Source organism: Cryptomeria japonica, chromosome 3 (genome assembly GCF_030272615.1).
Source record: "Cryptomeria japonica chromosome 3, Sugi_1.0, whole genome shotgun sequence".
In the NCBI taxonomy this organism is placed as follows: Eukaryota; Viridiplantae; Streptophyta; class Pinopsida; order Cupressales; family Cupressaceae; genus Cryptomeria; species Cryptomeria japonica.
The window spans coordinates 134,691,866-134,710,412 of record NC_081407.1 but is presented as its reverse complement, the minus strand read 5'-3'; the positions used below and the strand labels follow the sequence as shown (position 1 = coordinate 134,710,412).

The 18,547-nt window shown below is 42.2% G+C and overlaps 1 protein-coding gene across 1 annotated transcript in view; it reads left to right on the top strand.

Moving 5' to 3' along the window:
* Positions 1 to 18,547, top strand: part of LOC131027322 (alpha-glucan water dikinase 1, chloroplastic) — a 262,802-nt gene that overhangs the window by 159,425 nt on the left and 84,830 nt on the right. The window lies entirely within an intron of this gene.

Below are 18,547 nucleotides of genomic sequence, written 5' to 3'. Positions count from 1 at the left end.
TTCGTACGCTTTCCTTTCCAGTGAAATGACTACAAAATCCAGAAGGAATTGCTGCGTCCCAATTACCACCTTTTGTGCCATGAGGGTACCCAGGGGTTTGATGTCGTGTTGATCGGCACCGACCAGGCGGAAGGTTGGTGGCCAGAGTGTCAGCTTGCCGAGGTTTCGTCAAGTTTCCTCGAGTAGTACGTTGACTCCGGACCCACCATCAACAATGGTGTTTGTAAGATTTTGTCCCAATATATCCATCTCTACCACTGCAGGTTTTCATCCGACGCCCACCGCGAGTAGCATAGGGTTCATAGCATCCGTACCAGATCCCTTCATCGGGTCCATACCAGATTTTGTCATCATTTGGTGTTCTTGACCAAGGGTAGTGTCCCCGGTTACATTTGTCAGAGCCATCCTTAACTGTGGCATGGTCTGTAGAAGGTCAGACACCCGTACAGGTATTGTGGCTTGTAACATTTGCTTGATGATAGTTTTCTCTGGTTCCGACCAGACTAGTGTATCGGCAGCCAGGTGCGAGGCCCTCCGCTCTCCAGCCATCGCCCGCTCGATATCCGCCCTTGCCTCCCGGAGCCTTTCTTTTTCTGTGCGAGGGTTCGAGTACATGGCTTTCTTGTTTTGCAACCTTGTGATTGCCAGTACGTCTTCTCTTGATCCCTCCACATCGAGCATGTTCACCCCTTTTTGCTTTGGACAATCTATGTCCTCGTGATTTCCTGGACTGCACCATCTACACAACAAATTTCCTGCATCATCTCCGTTTTGGCATTCTTGGGCAAAGTGACCCCATTCGTTGCACTTCCTACACTAAATCATGGGTCGACCCTTCCCGTCGTATTGAATTTTGCTCCTTGGTGTGTTATTATTGGATCTGTTGTTCCCTCGCCAATTGTTTCTATACCCTCCAGGTGAGGCGTCAGAGTTTGCTGTTGGCTTTGGTGGTGTCGCCGACGGTGTGGCTTGGTCGGGTTGGGCATAGAGCACTTGTGTGCTCCTTGCTTTTAAGTTGTACGGGCATTCCTTAGTGGAATGTCCCATTACTTGGCAGATGTCACAGAAAACTTTACGGTGACAACTTCCTTTAGTGTGTCCTTCTGTCTTGTAGTCAGTACACCATTGTTCTTTTCCTTCCCTACCACTTTCTTTGTCACCTTTTAACTCCATCATCCTCATCATATCCTTTTGGAGCGCTTGCACGGTTTTGGATCCCCTGTCGCTATCCTCGTCCGTGCTGTCACCATCGTTGGTCTGTCGCTTCCCCCGAGATGTCTTGTTTTCACTTTCAATATCCATGGCGCGGTTGTATGCTTCATCGTACGATGGCGGAGGGACCACTTTCATCATCCTTCTCAGGGATGGTACCAATCCTTCCATGAACCACCGCTTCTTGAGACCATTTGCCGGTTGGTTTTCCATTTTGTTAAGTAGTTCCCTCAGCCTTCTGTCATATGCGCACACACTTTTGTTTTTTCCTTGTTTGGTGTTGTAAATTTCTGCCCCAATTTCGTTGTCATCCCGTAGGAGTTTGAATTCTTCCTCGAAGGCCTTCTTCAGATTGCTCCAGGACGTTTTATGCTGAGCATCGAGGTCTGTGTACCAGTCAATAGCTATTCCTCGCAGAGTGGCCGGAAATGCCTTCACCCAGTAGTCCTAGTTGTCCTGGCCATTTGCCTCGCAGATGGTGACGCATGTCTTGCAATGTCGTACAGGGTTCTCTGACCCGTCGCCCATGAATTTTGGGAGTTTATGCTTCTCCGGGGTGTGTGCCATCGTTCTTTTCTGTGCGGTTTTATGCAGTGCCTGGAAATGGCTATATGCCGGGAAGGTACTATGTGTCCGGGGGGTACCGTACGCTCCTGGCCTGGTTGGGCCCCTGCCAACTGGGCTTTGGTTACCTTCGCTTCTATAGTCCCTCCTTCGCGGGCTTTCTGGATCTGATCTTCCTATTTTGATGCCCTTCGACAAGGACAAATTTTTGATGCCAGACAACATTGCTTCAAAAATAGTGGCGATTTCCTTGCATAGGTCGCGTACTGCCTCCTCTCCTTGTTTGGAAAATTCCAATTGGGTGCTTTGTGATTCGGCTCTGGAGTCTTCTTCACTTGAGGTCGAGTGTGGGGCCTGGTCGGCGAGATCTTCCTCCGCTACGTCTGGAAGTGGCAGGTTCCTGGGGACCTTGGCCAACTCCTTCCACGTACACAGTTTTTGCCTCTCTCGACTACGACTCCGACTCACACTCCGACTTCTGCTGTGTTTCTCTAGACTCCTCGAGTCGGCAACCTCTCTTAGTCGCCATCTCCTGTTGGCTTGTTCTATTATGCGGAGAGATCTCCGTAAAGTTCCCTCGTTTACTCCTTAGGTAGCAGTGGTACGTTTGTCTTTGTTCGGCTGTAGGGGCATCAAGTGCCAAAGGTACGGTGCCGACTAGCCTCCCTCTCCTCTTCCTCCCTACGACTTCGTTCCTCGTACCGTTGGAGAACTTGTTGCCGCCGAAGTTCCTTTGCTGTTCCCTCCCTTTGGTCTTGGAGTGCAATCAAATTCCTGGCGAGTAACCTTGGAATACTCCCGAGTAGGTCAAAGACGGGGGTGCTAACAGTGAGTTCACCATGTACCGTGCCTTCTGAGACGGCTCTCTCTTGAGCCTCTCGCCGCACGTACTGCGTGACCGACACGTCCCACAACTCCGCCAAGTCTACCGTCAACTGATCCTCTCGTTCCTCTTCCGCGGTACTCTCTTCGTGCATGTCGCTGTCCACGACAATTAATTGTTGATTAAATGGTCGGCCCATTAATTGCTTCCGCCTGCCGCCATAGTTATCTCCAGGCAGGTTCAAGCAACGACGCCAAAATGTTTAGTCCTCAATGTATAGTTGGTGAATAATCAGATAACACAGTATTCCCTGCACGTACCAAGTATTCATGAAACAGAACAATTGTACATCATAACATAAATGACAAATGTTAATAATTAGACCATAAAGTTATATCTTTATTCCAATGTCTAGAATTGTCCATACATAATCCCCCTACCGAGGTTCCAACCAAACAATATATAGACCCGACGGTTAGCCAAGTTGCCAACCGTCACCAATTCCCAACTACTCGACGGGAACCTCTCGGCATGTAATGTCCCCACTTTAGCAGTTGACCAAGTGTATGTGCATTAGCCTATCTCTACATGGTTCCGAGGGCTAACGAAGGGTTTAAGGGGATCCTGGAGTGTTTTGGCCTAGTCATTTCCAGTTTGGGCCAAAATGGAGTTGATTTACTTGGTTTCAGGCATACTTAATATTTTTAGTAAGTCAGCAAGACACAACGGAGGCTAGTTTTGGTGATTGGATTCGATACTCCTCGGTGAGAGCTTTTCGACGAGCTATCACTCGCACTATTTGGAGTCCGATTGCTAATATATTTTAATGCCTGAAGTTTTATTAAAGTAACATTTAATTTAATTGTAAAATATTAAAGTGTTACTTTAATATTTATTTTATGGGGATGTGTGCAAATCAAAGGGGCACCCAAGGGAGACATAAGTGAATATTTTAATATGTTTAATATTGCACATCTTTTATCCCACATTGCTCAAGTGAGTTGGGTCGACCCTTGGAGAAAGAATAAAAGGAAGCTTTTGTGGCTTCATTCAGCATGTTGAATATGAGAAGAAATTGATGTGTGAGTTGCAGATCCGTTCTTGGCATTAGAGGACATCTATCCTCTCTTGTGACATTCTAGACGTCATTCCCTTGGGGTTTGGCCTTTGGAATCCATTGCTATCAGCTTCATTAACAGGCAGATTGGGTGCATCTCCAACTACAGGCAGATTTGGTGTTTTGCTCATACCTTCTCCACTTCTTGACCAATGCTTATGCCATTCTGAAGGGATGATTTTATGAAGATATTGGACTGATTGAAGACTAATTAATACTGTAGCAGCACTGTAGCGCAACACTATTCACGTTACTGTAGCATGGCACTATTCACGCTACTTTAGCACGACACTATTCATGTTACTGTAGCACGACACTATTCATGTTACTGTAGCAGCAAGATGGGAAGTCATTGCTGGAATATTATGTCAAAAAGGCTGGAGTATTTAGTGAGTTGAAAAATATGCTATGTATTTGATTTTAATAATTCTGGAAATAATATCATATCAGCAGTAGTTCAATCTTCATGTTGCATATTATTGTAATTTCCTTCTAGTTCATGTTATGTGATTTCAAATCTATGCAAAGACTTAAAAACAAACAAACATTTCATTTTCGAAGCTATAAGGGAATTTAAACATTAAACGGAGAAATAAGGAGTTGGATGCAAACTGTTTGGCTAAATTCCTATCAGCAATTGGTTTAGTTTTTGGGCATTCTATGGTGCCCATTACAGTGGTATCAGAGCTTGTTTTTCCTGCCATCCTGTGAGGGTTTCATGCGTCCAGCACATCAGTATTACTTGAGGAGAAACAAGTCAAACACAAACCTACAAAATTCACCAGAGATTGAAGAGGAGGGTGACCCTTTTTTAGCACCAGCCATGGGTGACAGAGATGGGGAAAGGGGAGAACCTAGCACTAGGGAGATGCTCAATGATCTTGCTAGGGGTCAGAGGGAGCTCCAGGCTACATTGCAGCAGATGGCTATAGCATTTACACAACATTTGACAAGAGCAGATCAAGGCAATAATGCCAACCGAGGTAATAATGGCAACCAAGGTAATAATGGCAACCAAGATAATAATACCAATCAGGGTAATAATGTTAATCAGGGAGGTGGACAAGGTAATGGAGGTAATGGAGACGCATCGGTTAACAGGGGAACCAGGACATATGCTAGAGCAGGTTCTTTTACTACGAGACCACTCATGCCACAGTTTCCTCCGAGACAGAATGACCAAAATAATGTTGGTCCTACACAGCAAGAGATTCAAGATATGATTATGGATGATTGGAGGGACTCTAGTCCTAAGTTACAAGCTGAGATGACATTCAGGGAATATATGGATGTTAGACTCAAGAATATACCCATGAGAGGAAACCGACAACAGAATTATGAGATGAGGAAGAAGTTGGGAAAGTTGTCTATTCCATACTATGATGCTACAGGGAAGGCTTCAGCATGAACATGGGTCCAGAAATTAGATACTTATTTCCAGCTTAATCCCATGCTTGAGGAGGATGCGATTAAGTATGCTGCATTGCACTTGGATGGGAGTGCACACGAGTGGTGGCACCATGGTATGGTCACATTGGGCCATAATCAGATAGACACATACGCAGAGTTCACTGAGAGGTTGATTGACAGGTTTGATACGAAGGATCCAAAACTCCATTTCAAGGAGTTAGCTCAGTTGAGACAGTGGGGTCATACCGACAGTTACATCTCAGATTTCCAGATACCATCAGTGTTGGTTACAGACATTTCGGAGAGGAGGTTGATTGTATTGTTTGTGGATGGATTGTTAGAGCCTCTTCGTGGTTGGGTGAAGGGACATGATCCCCTTACATTGCAGGATGCCATTTGGAAGGCGAGAGATCTTGTACCTTCCGCTTCTAGGAGTAAGTTCACTCCTAAGGATCCACACTTCAAGAAGGATAAGGATAATAAACCTCTACATAGGGATTCTCAGCCTCAAAAAAAAGAATCAAAGAGGTTAGACAATGAGACATTGAACGAGTTGAGGCGGAAAAAACTATGTTTTCAGTGTAGGGAACCGTGGGATTTATCTCACAAGTGTCCTCTGAAGGCTAAGGCCAACCAGATGGAGTACTTCTCTGTTGAGGAGTCACAGTCAGAGGATGAGGAGCAGCAGTCAGAGTTTGATGGTGAGAGCAGTGCCACTAAGGAGGGTTCAGGGAATGAGAAGTCCCTAGCTAGATTGACAGGTGCTCAAAAGGCAATTACTTTTAAGGTGCGTGGCACCATACAGGGACAGAAGGTGGTTGCTTTGCTGGACACTGGGGCCACACATAATTTCATAGATTCACAGTTAGTGGCTAGGAGAGGGTGGCAAACTGAAGAACATTTAGAATTCCGAGTCATGGTAGCTAGTGGTCACAAGTTACTATGCACACAGAAGATTACAAATCTTCGCATCAGATTGGGAGATGGTTATGAGCTTCAGGATGAGTTCTATGTTGTGGACATGGGTGATTATGACGTTATCTTAGGGATGACTTGGATGGCATTGTTGAGAGAGTTTACTCTCAACATGGAGAGAGTAGAGATGAGGTTCCAGCATGAGGGTAGGATCGTGGTACTCAAAGGATTATCAGATGGCAGTTGTAGGGTAGTTTCTTTGAGGAGGACGGAGAGGTTGTTCAGACATGATGATGTTGAGTGGGCAGTGGAGTGCTTGATTATGCCAGCATCACCAGAGCCACAGGTTAAAGAGTCATTCGCCTGATATGCAGGACATCCTTGATAGACATGCCAAGGTATTTGGCAGTATTCCACATGGCGTTCCTCCAGATAGGGGGATAGAGCACGTCATTGAGTTAGAAGAGGGGGCTAAGCCCATTATGATCACGCCCTATCGTCATCCAAAAAAACACAAGGATGAGATAGAGAAAGCCATCAAGGAGTTGTTGGAGATGGGGCACATTAGGCCAAGCAAAAGCCCTTCTGCTTCAGCAGTTGTTTTGGTTAAGAAGAAGGATGGAACAATGCCCATGTGCATTGACTACAGGGCCTTGAACAAGAAAACCATTAAGAATAGGTACCCCATTTCGAGGATAGATGAGCTGATAGATGAGCTACATGGTGCATGCTTCTTCACAAAGATAGATTTGAGATCAGGGTATCATCAGATCAGTATGAGGGTAGAGGACATTGAGAAGACAACTTTTTGGTGTCACTATGGTCATTTCGAGTTTCTGGTTATGCCATTTGGGCTAACCAATGCTCCTGCTACTTTTCAGAGTTGCATGAACTAGGTGTTTAGGGGGCATTTGAGGAGATTTGTTTTGATTTTTTTTGATGATATTTTGGTCTTTAGCACGACATGGGAGGAGCATTTGCAGCATCTTGAGGAGGTGCTATCTATCTTGGAGAGAGAGTCACTGTATGCCAAGGAGTCTAAGTGTGAGTTCGGGATGACAGAGCTTTTGTATCTTGGTCATATTATCAGTACAAAGGGAGTTCGGATGGATCCTGAAAAGATTAGAGCTATCGTTGATTGGCCCACGCCTACGAACCTTACTCAGCTTAAGGGGTTCTTTGGCTTATGTGGTTTTTATAGGAGGTTTGTTAAGGGGTTTTCTTAGACAGCTGCTCCTTTGACAGATCTTACTAAGAAGGGGGCCTTCATGTGGACAGGGGCAACACAGAGTTGTTTTGAGCATTTCAAGCACGTGATGTCTTCATGTCCAGTCCTAGCTCTACCAGACTTCACGAAGCCTTTTGAGCTTCATTGTGATGTATTAGGTGATGGGATTGGAGCAGTATTGATGCAGGAGAAGCACCCCATCGCTTTTGAGAGTAGGAAGCTCCGAGGTGTGGAGAGGAGCTATTCTATTTATGATCGTGAGATGTTGGCCATCATGCATGCCTTGGCCAAATTCCGATCCTACTTGGTTGGAGGGAAGTTTGTGATCAAGACGGATCACAACAGCATAAAGTATTTTATGAGCCAGCGAGATTGAATGAGAGGCAGCAGAAGTGGGTCACTAAATTGCAGGCTTATGACTTTGACATTGAGTTTGTCAAAGGGAAGAAGAATGTAGTAGTTGATGCCTTATCCAGAAGACCTCACATTTGTGCTCTTGCAGAGATTACAGGAGATTGGAGGGATAAGATTTTAGCAGAGTATGTCGGAGATACTTGGGCTTCTGGTATGATTCAGGTACTATACAGGATGATTGCTATGAGGTGATAGATGGATTGATCAGATTTCAGGATAGGGTTTATTTGATTCCGTCATCATAGTTGAGAAAGGCGATACTGAGGGTATTTCATGATGCGCCTACAGCTGGGCATCCAGGGGTCTTCAAGACCTACAGGTAGATCCGAGAGCGGTTCTCATGGAGGGGGCTTAAGGATGATGTTCAAAGGTATGTCAAGGAGTGTGCAGTTTGTTAGCAGAATAAGGGAGAGCACACGTTTCCTACAGGTTTACTACAGCCCATGCCCATTCTGGACAGAAAATGGGAAAGCATTTCTATGAACTTCATCACTGGTTTACCACGAGTGCAGGGAAGAGATTGCATTTATGTGGTGGTAGACAGATTGACGAAGTTTGCTCACTTCTTTCCTATTCCTTCTTCTTACACAGCAGCTCAGGTGGCAGATTTGTTCTTCAGAGAGATTTTTAGGTTGCATGGGCTACCGAGATTTATTGTTAGTGACAGGGATAGCAAGTTCATGAGCGCCTTTTGGCAGGAGTTGTTCAGGCTGTGCGGTATAGATCTTACACCTAGTATGAGCTACCATCTTCAGACAGATGGGCAGACGGAGATAGTAAATAAATGGGTGGAAGGTTATTTACGGAACTATGTGACTGCACAACAGAGAGCTTGGGTCAGGTGGTTTCACATGGGGGAGTATTGTTACAATACCACATATCACATGACCATCAGGATGACTCCATTTATGGCATTGTATGGGTATGAAGCACCAAGCTTCATGGATTTGGCTTTGGGGGACAACAGAGTGCCCAAAGCCAAGGATTTGTTGCAGGATATCCTGAGAGTGCTCAAGGAGAATATACAGCAGGCTCAAAATCAGCAGAAGTTGTATGTTGACCAACATAGGGTAGAGCACAGTTTCGAGGTGGGGGACATGGTGTATTTGAGGCTACAGCCATATAGGCAGTCATCGCTCAAGAGGAGCGGAGCAGAGAAGTTGAAGCCTAGATTTTATGGTCCCTACAGGGTGATTCGCAGAGTGGGCGAAGTCGCCTATGAGCTTGAGCTTCTAGAGGGCAGTCGGATATACAATGTATTTCATGTGTCTAGGCTTGAGAAAGCCATTGGTCAGAGTGTAGTACCTTCTGCAGATTTACCCCCTTTGGATGAGGAGGGGAAGCTCGTGTTAGTACCTGAGGCTATTCTGGACACCAGAGAGAGGAAACTCAGAAACAGGATAGTGAAGGAGTATTTGGTCAGATGGAGAGACCTGCCGAAGGAAGATGCTACATGGGAGAATGAGCAGGTGATACAGCAGGTTGGACTGAGATTGCTTGAGGACAAGCAATTTCAAGGGGGGTGGACTGGAATGTCCCCACTTTAGCAGTTGATCAAGTGTATGTGCGTTAGCCTATTTCTACATGGTCTCGAGGGCTAACAAAGGGTTTAAGAGGATCCTGGAGTGTTTTGGCCTAGTCATTTCCAATTTGGGCCAAAATGGAGTTGATTTACTTAGTTTCAGGCATACTTACTATTTTTAGTAAGTCAGCAAGACACAACGGAGGCTAGTTTTGGTGATTGGATTCGATACTCCTCGGCGAGAGCTTTTCGACGAGCTATCACTCGTGCTATTCAGAGTCCGATTGCTAATATATTTTAATGCCTGAAGTGTTATTAAAGTAACATTTAATTTAATTGTAAAATATTAAAGTGTTACTTTAATATTTATTTTATGGGGATGTGTGCAAATCAAAGGGGCACCCAAGGGAGACATAAGTGAATATTTTAATATGTTTTATATTGCACATCTTTTATCCCACATTGCTCAAGTGAGTTGGGTCGACCCTTGGAGAAAGAATAAAAGGAAGCTTTTGTGGCTTCATTCAACATGTTGAATATGAGAAGAAATTGATGTGTGAGTTGCAGATCCGTTCTTGGCATTAGAGGACATCTATCCTCTCTTGTGACATTCTAGACGTCATTCCCTTGGGGTTTGGCCTTTGGAATCCATTGCTATCAGCTTCATTAACAGGCAGATTGGGTGCATCTCCAGCTACAGGCAGATTTGGTGTTTTGCTCATACCTTCTCCACTTCTTGACCAATGCTTATGCCATTATGAAGGGATGATTTTATGAAGATATTGGACTGATTGAAGACTAATTAATACTGTAGAAGCACTGTAGCGCAGCACTATTCACATTACTGTAGCACGACACTATTCATGCTACTGTAGCACGACACTATTCATGTTACTGTAGCATGGCACTATTCATGTTACTGTAGCAGCAAGATGGGAAGTCATTGCTGGAATATTATGTCAAAAAAGCTGGAGTATTTAGTGAGTTGAAAAATCTGCTATGTGTTTGATTTTAATAATTCTGGAAATAATATCATATCAGCAGTAGTTCAATCTTCATGTTGCATATTATTGTAATTTCCTTCTAGTTCATGTTATGTGATTTCAAATCTATGCAAAGACTTAAAAACAAACAAACATTTCATTTCCGAAGCTATAAGGGAATTTAAACATTAAACGGAGAAATAAGGAGTTGGATGCAAACTGTTTTGCTAAATTCCTATCAGTAGTTGGTTTAGTTTTTGGGCATTCTAGGGTGCCCATTACACGACAACAACATAAATATAAACACAACATAACACACTTATAATTATCATTCATACTAACATACGTTTTTACCCCTAACAAGGACGCTATAAAAATATATAAAATTTTCAAACTTTAATCTATTTTATTAACTATGAAGTTAAGCTTCACGCTATGTTTAATGAAGTCATTTGAAGTTGACATTGTCTTTTGTTTTCCCTAGACACTAATGACTTAGAATTATCTATCATCTATAAAGTTATAAGGTCTGTAATTGTAATGTCCCCAAATTAGTTACACTTTAAATTTAACCTAAATTTGGCCAAATCTATAAATAGGTGATTGGGTTTTATAGGTCTATCTTTGTATACTATTTTCCTGCAACAAAATTAGAGAACATATATGAAATAATACTTAAAACTGAAATATGAATTATATTAAATGATATAAAAACTGCTATATTAATAACTTAGAATTATAATTGTTGGATATAATCAGATTATTATATTTCCTAGATGAGAGCAGATTATTATATAACGTCAATTCCTTAGTCCATTAGTTGGATAGGGTGTCCAAGAAACCATCCCTCCTAGGCCCAAGGGCAGAATACCATATCCCCCTTGGCTCCATATGGCAGGTGTTAGGCATCCATCATGGAGTGGCGTACCCAACGAGGTGTTCTATCATAGTTCCCCCTCATCACAACCACCTTCTGCCTTAAGCCCAAGAGCAGATGCTTCACCCCTCTTGGCTCCATGTGGTAGGTATTAGGCACCCACTATGGAGTGGCGTACGTAAGGAAGAGTCCCTCATTTACAATGAATCATTTATTCAATTCATCACATAATGATAATCCATTATATCTGATATAATTAGCACATTCCATTATATTACATTAGTGCCTTGTATTGTGTTATGGTCAACTTTTTCCTGTTAGTATCTTTGTATTAGTATTAACTATTTATTGCCATTATTCCTTTATACTGAATTTATTATTCCTTATATTATTCGCATCATATGGAGTTACAGCATTACAATATTTTGTGTACTCTGAATTTATTTGTATTATGTATCGCTGGATTGTGTAGGTATTTATTATTTTTTTATGTTTCACAATTCTGTACTCTTAATGCAGCTTAAATAAATATATAAAATTTGTCTTTCAATTTACATTACCTTAATTGTCATTAATCTATGTTCAGAATGTCCATTCTAATTTAGATTCATTAATGCACAGTTTGGGCTTGATACATATGAAACATTGGCTGACATATTTAATATTAAATCAGAGAGACAGAGTATTCATACCTCTCACTGTCCTTATTATTCTTCTTTCCTTTTAGTAGACCCGATCCTTTATTTCTTATCGCAGACTTGGCAACACTTCTCCTTATTCTCCATTGTGCCTCTCCTTTTCTATTTTCTTCCCCCTTCCCTATCCCGTGAGAGGTATCGGGCTTCCCTTAAATATGATAAGAGGGTCCCGTTGACGTGTTTTTTATGACTACGTTGAACACAGAATAAAGTTACCAATGGTCACCTTACTCTCTCTTGATCAAAGTGTGATTGCATGCTAAGATTGCAGGACGTTCAAACAATTGACTCCAAGGTTCCTTTATGCTACGGACGTGACTCAGTTGGCTGATGTGATTGCTGGTAATCAAGGGGCCTTACGTTTGGATCGTTCTGTGGCTGAAACTCCATCATCGGATATGGCAATTCTGCGATGCTTCTGCTTCGAACGAACTAAAATGAACTGAAAATAAAAGGGAAAGGGTTTAGAAGGATTTAAATCCTACTCCTCAGGGCAGTGATATCAATAGATAGTGCTCCAGTGCACAAATTTCAAATAAACCAAGCTCTGCTTCGCCAAGATCAACTACGACTCCGCAAGAACCGTTGCAATCTTCTGAGGATGTTAGAGGATTTTCAAATCGAGAAAGTGCATTTGAATACCCAAAACGATGCAATCCAAACGACTATCCACAATCAAACTTAGCACAAATTTAGGGGTTCAGACTAACTTTACACTGCAACTTACAATCAACAAGATGCAAAAAGTATGAACCATGGAAATTCATCGAACACCATTACATTCTCCATCGAAATCAAAGCACTATACTACTTCTACTTGTTGTGCTCGCAAGCCTCACCCTGTTTATGATAGGGGACCCCCCGTTTTAATCTAGTCTTCCGTCTCTCAAATGAGAATGCCGAAAGAATTTGAAACCAGAAAAGAGAAACTCGGGCTTCAAAGCAAAAAACGAAACATGAAAAGATTGGGCATTTGCCTTCAAATGCAAGCATTGTCTTGCTATCAGGCTTTCAAAAGCCCATAAATGCAGAAGGAAAGGGCTGAGATCCAGTTGCGCCCTAGTTTTGCTATCAAATCCCCACACATCCACCTCCAAATCGTGCAAAATCTCCCGACAGGCCAACAAACCCTTAGAATGCCCGTGTAGTGATGAAGTCGCACCTTAAAGCTCAATAAGCCGAAGATGGCAAAATACGTTAGGTTTGCCAAATTGGCTCAATGGCCGAAAATGATAGAAAGAAGACATATTCGCCCGAAGAAGGTGAAAAGACTGAAAGCGTTAAGCTTGCGAAATAACCTCAAAAGGCCTAAAGGTGAAATAACATCTAAATCGCACAGAACCTCTAATATGGCCGAAAATGTAAAATCACAAGGCAACTTGGTGGGGAATTGCGAATCTAAGCCTAAATGGCCAAAGTTCATTGTGAGAGAGGGCCCGAAGCAAAATCCAATCCTTTTGTTCCCTCCAAATTCTTCCCAAGTTCGCATTTTGGCTTTCAATGCTGAAGTTTTTAACCAAAATCCAAAATCATTCACATAAGGAACAAAACCAAAATCGTGCAACCTGTTTGAAAATCGCGAGTTTGGCAGAAATCGCATATTCCATTCTAAAATGCCGAGTTATACAAGATTTGCAAAAGGTCCTTATAACACCGATTTTGGCAAAAAATGTCCATAGTGTCGAGTTTGGCAAAACTTTAAAACCCCGACTTTGCCAAAATCATAATAATCTCGAGTTGAAAAGTCATGATTTTTGTTATGATTAAAATCGCAAAATTTGCAAACAACAAATCGCGCATTTGGCCCTAAAATCCTGAATTCGGCTTTCAAGACCAAAACGCGAAAATAGGGGAAGTTCGGGCCCCTTTCACTCTGTGCAAATCTGTAGTCTCGCGTTCTACCATGCATATACATCCAAAATCACGAGTTTGCATATAGATAAAATTGCGATATGGGCAGAGGGGGAAAGTCACACATTTCAAGAAGCAAACCTGAGTTTGCCAGTGCAAAGAGGAATCACACAAAACAACTAATTGACCTACAATTCATTCGCAGAAAAGGTAAACCAAAACCCTAGGTCGCATGATTTCAACAAGATGGCCGAATTTCATATTAAAAGGGCATGAAAATCAAGGTCACGTATTCTATCAAAAATGCCCGAGCTTCATAGTAAAACAACTCAAAATCGCACAATATCCTTCAAACGCCCGAAAATCACTAAGTGAGGTAGTGCTAAGGAAGGTCTTGCATTCATGGTGAATCGACTGAACTTCTGCTGCAAAATTAAATCGTGCAAAATCCCCAAATGGCCCGAAAATGAAAAGAACTAAGGCATGGTTAAAATCACGCATTTGGAATAGAGCGCCTAGAATTTCAAGTCATGGCATTTTAACTTAAGTAAAATCGCCCAAAGAGTCTAAAAGGTCCGAATTTCACTTAAAAGGAAAACTCGGGTGAATTGTTTTTAAATTAAAATCACACCTTTTTTAATAAGCCAAAGCTCTCTCATTTTCATTACAATGTCCAAAGTTTGCTAGGGGCATCCAAAAGGTGAAAAAAAAATCTTGCAAAAAGCCTCAACAGTCCGAAAAACTTAGAAAGCAAACATTTCACTTAAAGCGAAATCTCACAAAAGGAGGGTCTAATGTTTGAAATTTATAAAAGAAAAGTGTTTTAAATTTAAAACTCTGAAAACGTCAAAAGGGCCCAAACTTGTTAGCACATGTTGAATAGGAGACGTCAAAAGCTCCCACTTTTAAATCTTGGCTTTAAAACCCTAATTTGGCAGGGGGAAATTTTTAATGCAAACATCTCTCATCTTTGACAGGACAAAGCCCGACATTGCGTAAAATTTGATATTTGTTAAATTTATTTATTTAATTTTTCAAAATGATTAATCCAGACGGAAATTGATTGTTTGCAGATCTACGAAGTCAGGAAGGCTGAGGTGATCATCTAAAGCACAAAGTGAAGATGCAGAAGTCCAGTATCAAAGTGACAATCTTTAAGCAAAAATGTAGAACACACTGTAGAGCATAAAACAATAAGCATGGGGAAGCGCACCACTGCTGAACGACAAGTTGAAGCCCCAACAAGATCAAAGACTAAAAAGCACTGAGAATGCAGCAAGTTTATGCATTCTCAGAAATGTACAGCTGGATTTAATTCCGGAAATTCTGTTTAAAAAACTGAATTGTTTTATTGTAAAGACTGTCGGTGGGCCCCGTCTAATGGATTCAAAGTGAGGGGACACAAGTTATTTATTTCCAACTACCACATAGACCTGAATTGATGTCGAATAGTTGTAGGTAGTTGAGAAAGTGGTTGGGAGGATAGCTGAGGATTGAATGGGCATGCGTTAAAGTTGCAGGCTTCTAGAAGGCAGATCAGGGCCTTTGGATGCAGTCAATCCTGGCCTCTGGTTCAGTTTGCAAAATCTATAAAGGGCAGAGGCCTTTCTTTTGTAAAGGGTTAGATTATTGTTAGATTTCAGTTAAAACAGGTTAGAGTTTTTTAGAATATCAAATTTTAGTAGTAGGATAGAGATGTTGCAGAAATTGTTGTAATAGGCAGCTTGAATCAATATAATGGACATTGATTTGGTGTTTATCATCTTGGTTTTAGTCTGTTTGCATGGTTTCTTTCAGCAATTTAGATAGATCTTTCCTTTTTGGGTATACAGGTATTTGATGGATTCAAGCTCATACCATTGAGGATATTCTGATTGTGTATCCCTGTGTATGGTTAGTCTGAGCCATAAAAATATTGTGTTCAGTTCAATTGCAGGTGTCCCTTTGAGATGGGCCAGAATTGGGTGTTTGGGCATGCACCTGCAGTCTGAAAATCTTCCAAGTCCCCTTGAAGATTGCATCGTTCCTGCGAGGTTGTGAGTTATTCTGGCCAAGCAGGGATTGGTTATTTTGAATTTGTCTACTCGCATACCAGTCTTGTTAATCTTAGGTCTCTTAACCCTTTTCCTTTGCTTTTATTTCTCAATTCTAGAATTAGATGCTGACCAGCCTATTGCCAAACGTAAGTCCCCTTGTGCTCCCAGCAAAAACACATCTACCGTTGAGTTATCCTGCAGTCAAGAACTGACATTTGGAACCTTGAGGTTGTCCCCTTTGATCAACTAAAACAACATTAGGGATTCCTTACACAAGAGGATAGGATACTGTTGTGCGTTGCACACGCTCCCTGTCGCCAACAGGGTCCCCCCTTCCCTTTTTTGAGCCTTTCATCTTCGCCCTGTTGGGTTTCCCGTAGTGTCTCGCGTCCTTTCGAGCGAGCTTGCGACTGGTCCGTGAAGTGATGATATTGAAAGAAAAGAGAGCCGATGATTCTATTAGGCTAGTCTAGCCCTCAGGCACGAATACCAAGAGATTGTTCGAAGTTGTGAAATCGCCTTAGATAGGCGTAAGGTGATGGAAGTTGGCGAAGCCCGCCAAACTAAGAGCAGCGCGTCTGAAGGTCGCATGACGACCCAAAATTGTCATTTTTGCGTAAGAGCAATGAGATGGATTACATGAGGTTTGTTTTGCGGAGTTTACCAGATTTGAATGAAGAACAATTTTCGCCAACTGAGAAAGGAGGAGCAGATTTCGTTGCAAAATGCCAAGGTGGACAAATTCGCCCAAGTGCCCAAGCTCGCGCTTCTCGAGGAGAAAGTTAAAATCGCCAAAATCGCTCTAAGGGCGAATTTCGGACTTTCACGCCAAATTAAGAGAAATTTCAAAATTCGTTAAATTCCCAAAATGGGCCAAGGGTCTGAAAATGCCTTAAAACTCACAAAATCTCCAAAAAGTCCGAAATTGAGAAATTTGGCAAAACTGGCCCAAGGTCCAAAATTTCACTTAAGTTGCCAAAATTGCCCAATGGGCCGAATTTTGGACCCAGGGGCCGAAATTTGAAAATTTGGATAATTTGCAAAAAAGCGTTAAAAACTTCGAATTTGCAAAAAGACCCCCAAGGTCCGAAATTCACTTGAGTCGTCTAAATTCAGACCTTGGGGCCAAAATTTGAAAGTTCAAAAATTCACCAAAAAGCGTAAGACTCCAAAATTCCAAAATGGGCAAAAGGTCCGAAAAACTCCAAAGTGGCAAAATCGCGAAAGCTCCGAAAATTGACAAGACGTTAAATGCTCCGAAGTTCGTTCAAAATCGCAAAAATGTGCCAAGCGTCTGAAGTTTATTTAAGTTGGCAAAAACGATGAATGGTTCGAAGTTCATTTAAGTTGGCAAAAACAATGAATGTTGCGAAGTTTTTTCAAAATCGCAAAAATGCGCCAAGGCATCCGAAGTTCGCGCTTAGGGTTAAAAGCGTGAAGTTTAGAAGTTTTCAAAACCTCCCCAAGCTCCGAAGTTTGCCATAAATCCTCAAAATCGCGATGCATAGGCCAAGTATAAGGAATTCGAAATGGATAAAATCCTCCATTCATCCGAAGTTCGCGATTTGGGAATGAAGCGTGAAGTTTAGAAGTTCGCAAAAACCCCCATAGCTCCGAAGTTCACAATCTGAAGGATGAAGCTGCGCAGAATTTGAAGTTTTTAAAGCTCCCTCATTCCTCCGAAGTTAGGGTAAATCGTGTGTGAAAGGGATCGCGTGAGGGTTAAAGAGAGATACGAAGCCAATTTAGCATAATTTGCATCCAAAGTGAAACGTTGACATAAACCATTCCAAACAGCCAAGTTCAGATTGCCGTTTCGTCCAAGGTAAAAAATCGCTTAGTCTCAAATGACAAATTCTTCTCAAGCAACAATCGCGAAAATTTGAATTGAAGGATAACCATTGAAATTCCAAAATTTGCAGAACTATCCATTCGTCTTTGCACAACAAGTCGGGCAATTTCTCACCGTCCATTTTTGCCAAGTGAGTACGCTTTGTCCCTCTCGATCGTCTGAAATATTGCAAATCGAATAGATGTGTGTGCGAAATCTGATTAAAATGCTTAAATTTTCAAAATTCGCATCTTTTTCCGCTTGTAAAACGTCGTGCAAAGCAGTCAAAATTGGAATTTGCTCCTAAGATTTAACCAGAAATTGCATTTTCAAACTTAGGAGAATTTTTCGAGCTTTGCCCCTTTTGAAAATTAATCCAGAAAATGTTAAGTATAAATTCGCGATCAAAAGCTTCATGAATAAATGTTTTGCTCAATCAAGCTTTTAGCTAGCAATATCACTCTGTTTCCAATCTAATTTTTGAATTAGTCCTTGAAAGCGGGCATATTCTCTATCTAACCCACCTTGCTTCTTCTATATCACCTCGTAATCCGCCTCCGGCTGTGCAGGATAAATGCCTAAATCGATGGTGGAATCATCAAAGACGCTCGCTACAGCCGAGACATCACGAGCATCTAAACCAGATATCCCACTCAAAGTTGAAAGGATGAAGTACTAGTATCAAAGAGGGGGATTGAGGGAGTCAAAAGTTCAGAGCGCCTGAGACAATGTCGGTGATACCGACCTAGGCCATATTGACATCCAGGACTTCAGGAATCGGGTCTTCTCCCCTAACGCATATGGCAAGCCTAGACAGATGGTGGAAAGGGGCATCGCCCAAGCGGCGGGATTTCCCCCAGCAGTACAAAACTATGAGTTAGTGGTAGAGGCTGCTTGACATTATCAGCCAAGTTCCAAATTGGTGCTCCTTGAGAATATGACTCTCGCCAACTTCACTCTTGAGGCCATTGGCGACGCATTCGACATTCCTTTCCCAAATAATCCCATGGCCACGACTATAGATGAAGCACAGGGGCATATGATATGAATCCGGCCAGATGCAGAA